Source organism: Chiloscyllium plagiosum, chromosome 13, assembly GCF_004010195.1.
Source record: "Chiloscyllium plagiosum isolate BGI_BamShark_2017 chromosome 13, ASM401019v2, whole genome shotgun sequence".
NCBI lineage: Eukaryota > Metazoa > Chordata > Chondrichthyes > Orectolobiformes > Hemiscylliidae > Chiloscyllium > Chiloscyllium plagiosum.
The window spans coordinates 63967766-63973275 of NC_057722.1; the positions used below are offsets into that span (position 1 = coordinate 63967766).

General features: G+C 44.2%; 1 protein-coding gene across 3 annotated transcripts in view; it reads right to left on the reverse strand.

Moving 5' to 3' along the window:
• Positions 1-4738, reverse strand: part of LOC122556141 (membrane-spanning 4-domains subfamily A member 4A-like) — a 50795-nt gene extending 46057 nt beyond the window's left edge. For 2 of the 3 annotated variants that reach the window (XM_043702632.1, XM_043702630.1), the window contains exon 1: positions 4540-4706. The gene's annotated coding sequence lies outside the window, so the exon portion shown is untranslated. Of the gene's footprint in view, positions 1-4539 lie in introns of all 3 variants that reach the window. The other variant, XM_043702631.1, reaches the window with a different exon arrangement.
• Positions 4739-5510: the final 772 nt, after the last annotated feature.

Consider the following 5510-nt stretch of genomic DNA (forward strand, 5'->3'; position numbering starts at 1 on the left):
CTGGAAGAGCACAGCAATTCAGGCAGCATCCGAGGACAGGCAAAATCGACGTTTCGGGCAAAAGCCCTTCATCAGGAAGAAAGGCAGAGAGCCTGTAGCGTGGAGAGATAAGCTAGAGGAGGGTGGGGGTGGGGAGAGAGTAGCATAGAGTACAATAGGTGAGTGGGGGAGGAGATGAAGGTGATAGGTCAGGGAGGAGAGGGTGGAGTGGATAGGTGGAAAAGGAGCTGGGCAGGTCTTACAAGTCCGGACAGGTCAGGGGATCGAGTTGCTGGAGTTTAGAAACTAGGATGAGGTGGGGGAAGGGGAAATGAGGAAACTGTTGAAATCCACATTGATGCCCTGGGGTTGAAGTGTTCCGAGGCGGAAGATGAGGCGTTCTTCCTCCAGGCGTCTGGTGGTGAGGGAGCGGCGGTGGAGGAGGCCCAGCACCTCCATATCCTCGGCAGAGTGGGAGGGGGAGCAGGACAACAATACTCCTGTTTCCTTCGACAGTCCAAAGATTTAGAAGTTATGTGGATTGGCCAGGCTAAATTGCCGGTAATGTCCAGGGATATACATGGAGAGGGTAGGGGGTGGGTCAGGGTGGGATGCCCTTCAGAGGGTTGGTGCGGACTTGATGGGCCAAATGGCCTGCTCCTACACTGTGGGGATTCAATGAATTTTATACTCCAACATGCTTGAAATAAGGACCAACGTTCCATTAACCTTCCTGATTATCTGCTGCACCTGTCTGTCAGCTTTTTGTGTATCATGTTCAAGTATCCCTAAGTCTGTTTGTGTTGCGGCTTTCTGCAGTTTTTCTGTTTATATATTCTGTTGTTTAGTCCTCCATTTCAAAATGAACTTAATATTTCCCCATACTGTGCTCCATTTGCCAACTTTTTGCCCACTTACGCAACCTATCAATCTCTCTCTTTCTAAACTTTATTTCTCTCATAATCTGCCATTCTGCCTATTTTTCTGTCAATAGATTTGGCAACAGTACGTTCACTTACTTTCTCATTTATTGTAAACAGTTGAGGTCACAACACTGATTCTTGCAGAACCCCACTGGTCATGGATTGTCAACCTGAAAAAGAAATCATTATCCCCACTTGCTGTTTACCTGCCAATTGGCCAATTCTCCAACCAAGCTTTTAACCTTTTGTGAGGTACCTTGTCAGACACCTTCTGGCAGTCTTAATACAGCACTGTTACTTTTTTATAATGTTTATTTTATGTTTCATTTCTAATGTTTTTCTTTGAGATTTATTGATTTATATCTTTATGCCAATCTGCTTAGTATTAAATCTTTTGCATGTTTGTAAACAACTTAGAGTCATAGAGTCATAGAGATGTACAGTACGGAAACAGACCCTGAGGTCCAACACCTCCATGCCAATCAGATATCTCAACCCAATCTAGTCCCACCTGCCAGAACTCAGCCAATATCCCTCCAAACTCTTCCTATTCATATACCTATCCAAATGGCTTTTAAATGTTGCAATTGTACTAGCCTCCACCACTTCCTCTGGCAGCTTATTCCATACACGTACCACCATCTGCGTGAAAACGTTGCCCCTTAGGTCTCTTTTATATCTTTCCCCTCTCACCCTAAACCTATGCCCTCTAGTTCTGGACTCCCCGACCCCAGGGAAAAGACTTTGTCTATTTATCCTTTCCATGCCCACCATAATTTTGTAAACCTCTATAAGGTCACCGCTCAGCCTCCGATGCTCCAAGGAAAACAGCCCTAACCTGTTCAGCCTCTCCCTACAGCACAAATCCTCCAACTCTGGCAATATCCTCCTTGTAAATCTTTTCTGAATCCTTTCAAGTTTCACAACATCCTTCTGATAGGAAGGAGACCCAAATTACACACAATATTTCACAAGTGACCAAACCAACATCCTTACAAAGGCAACATGACCTTCCATTTACTGTACTCAATACTCTGACCAATAAAGGAAAGCTTGCCAAACGTCTTCTTCACTATCTTATCTACCTGCGACTCCACTCTCAAGGAGCTATGAACCTGCACTCCAAGCTATCTTTGTTCAGCAACACTCCCTAGAACCTTACCATTCGGTGTATAAGTCCTGCTAAGATTTGCTTTCCCAAAATGCAGCACCTCGCATTTATCTGAATTAAACTCCATCTGCCACTTCTCAACCCATTGGCCTATCTGGTCAAGATCCTGTTGTAATCTGAGGTAACCCGCTTCGCTATCCACTACACCTCCAATTCTGATGTCGACTGCAAGCTCACTAACTACACCACTTATGTTGACATCAAAATCAGTTATATAAATGATGAAACGAAGTGGACCCAGCACCCATCCTTGTGGAACTCCATTGTTCACAGGCCTCCAGTCTGAAAAACAACACTCCACCACCACCCTCTGGTCTTCTACCTTTGAGCCAGTTCTGTATCCAAATGGCTAGTTCTCCCAGTATTCCATGAGGTCTAACCTTGCTAACTAGTCTCCCATGGGGAACCTTGTCAAACACCTTACTGAAGTCCATATAGATTACATCTACCCTCATCAATCCTCTTTGTTACTTCTTCAAACAACTCAATTTCCCATGCACAAAGCCATGTTGACTATCCCTAATCAGTCATTGCCTTTCAAAATACATGTGTATCCTGTCCCTCAGGATTCCCTCCAACAACTTGCCCACCACCGACATCAGGCTCACTGGTCTATAGTTCCCTGGCTTGTCCTTACCACTTTTGTTAAACAGGGGCACCACATTAGACAACCTCCAGTCTTCTGGCACCTCACCTGTGACTATTCATGATACAAATATTTCAGTAAGAAACCCAGCAATCACTTCTCTAGCCTCCCACAGAGTCCGAGGGCACACTTGCTCACATCCTGGGGATTTATCCATCTTTATGCGTTTCAAGACATCCAGCACTTCCTCTTCTGTAATATGGACATTTTTCATGATATCCATTTCCCTACATTCTATGTCTTCCATGTCCTTCTCCACAGTAAATACTGATGCAAAATACTTGTTTAGTATCTCCCCCATTTTCTGCAGCTCCACTCAAAGGCCACCTTGCTGTTCTTTGAGGAGCTCCATACTCTCCCTAGCTTTTGTTCTTAATGTATTAAGGACATTTATGTACTAACTTATTGAATATTAACTTGTATTTTACCCTTTGTAGCATCCGTGGTTACTTGAGTGAACAGGTAGAAACATGTCCCTTGAAGTGTGCGCATTAAATATTGTGTTAAATATTTGCTTGTAAAGACCTCTTTTTTTAAAAAGTTCACTGTAAACAGTTCAGCTCAGTTAAATGTATGGCCTATTCCTTTAAAATTTCCTCAGAAATATTTTAAACTTGAGTTTGTGAAGGATCTTGCTCTCTCTTGAACTTAATGTCAAACTTCTAGGTTGTTGTAATGGTGAAGATGTGTTGAGTATTCCCATGTTACAAAATATTAATTCTGGTTCTTCAATTGATCCCAAATCATAGAATAGTTCCAACATAGGAGGCCATTCGGAACGCCTGGCCCATATTGGTGTTTATACTCATTGCGATTTTTTAAATTCATTCATGAGATGTGAGCATTACTGGCTGGTCAGCATTTACTGCCCATCCTTAGTTGCTCTTGAGGAACTGGCTGCCTTCTTCACCTGCTGTGGCTTGACCGACTATGCTGTTTGGAATGGGCTTTCAGGATTTTGACCCATTGACAGAGCAGGAATTGTGATATATTTCCATGTCCGGATGGTGAGAGGCATAGAGTGGAACTTGCAGGTGGTGGTGTTCCTATGTATCAGCTGCCCTTGCTCTACCAGATGGAAGTGGTCACGCTTTCGGAACTTTCTGTCTGAGGATCTTTGGCGAATTTCTGCAGTACATCTTGTATTTAGTACATACTGCTGCTACTGAGTGTAGTGGTGGAGGGGGTGGATGTTTGTGGATATGGTGCCAACCAAGTGGGCTGCTTTGTCTTGGACGGTATCAAGCTTCCAGAATGTCATTGGAGCTGCACTCATCTAATCAAATGGGGTGTATTCCACTCCCCACTTGTGCTGTGTTGATGATTTCATTGTTTGTCTACCCTGTGCTGCTGCCTCTAATGATTTGTTCCAGCACCAACGTCTCTTCCAGTAAGACAAATAAAAATGGTGAAAGGGACATTTCATAACTGGGAATCGAGACACAAAGCTTCTGAGTAAACTACGCACCAACCACGCACCGCGAAAGGGGCTGAGTCAAAACATCCAGTGCAATGGAGACAGAGGCAGATAATCTGCTGACAAGTTACCGGAGTGAAACCTCGAAAAAAGAAGTTACAGAGACGGGCACTGATTAAAAGACTGTTAAGAAATGTACGTACACATTTATAATTGGTCAGTTTAGTACTTTCAATTAGTTGAATCTCACAACAGAAATATGACCGAAATTTGATCTGTCCTCGGGAGACTTGGAAAACGGCAACATAACATAAGGCACGTTTTCAGATGGCGGAGTGGTCATTTTGATAAAATGAATTCTAATAACATTTTGGGTTACGATACTCGATAAAACGTAACATACCTTGCTTCCTGCGTCTTGGTTGAGTTGTTCGTCTGATTCCAATGTCTCGCTGTGTTTTACTTCCCTTGAGTTCCACAATTCCAAGAACCAGTCCGATTATTTCCCAACGCCCGTAATCTGCAACAGCTCGCTGACGACAGGATCTACAGGGTGAGCAGTGGGAGGAGTGTACTGGAGTGAAGGAGGTCAGCAAGGTTAGCCTCCAGTGAATGTGCTGGCCCGGAAGCTTCGAAACTGTTTTCCGAACGACCATGGCCTTTCGGTACTTGTAAAGATCAATCCCAACCAAAGAGACGGGAAGCAAGCCAAATAGTAGTCTGCTGAGAGGAAACCCACAATAAATGATCAAAAAGCCTTATTTCAGTGGGAATTTAGGAGTGGGGCCGGGCTATAGGGAGAGAAATCATCCTCAACCGAGGATTCCCCCACGTTTGCTGACTGTGTCTTCAGCTGTGTCGCCAATACTACCTTCCTCCTTTTCCCAGAACAATGTCAGCATTCTGCGGGGACTGTTCCCTTCATGTCATTCCTCGATCATGCCTAACTCTTCTTCACTCCCCATGTAATCACACAAGATGTAACACTTGCCCATTCACCTCCTCTCTCTTCATTGTCCAAGGCTCCAAACATACTTTCCAGGTTGTGTGAAACAAAGCTCACTCACTTCAATAATTTCAGTCCGAGACAAGATCTGAATCAGTAGTGTCGTTTATTTCACACTTGCAAGTGGGTGTGATAGAACATAGAACATAGAAGAATACAGAGCAGTACAGGCCCTTTGGCCCTCAATGTTGTGCCGATCCAAGCCCACCTAACCTACATTAGCCCACGATCCTCCATATGCCTATCCAATGCCTGCTTAAATGCCCATAAAGAGGGAGAGTCCACCACTGCTACTGGCAGGGCATTCCATGAACTCACAACTCACTGAGTAAAGAACCTACCCCTAACATCTGTCCTATACCTACCAC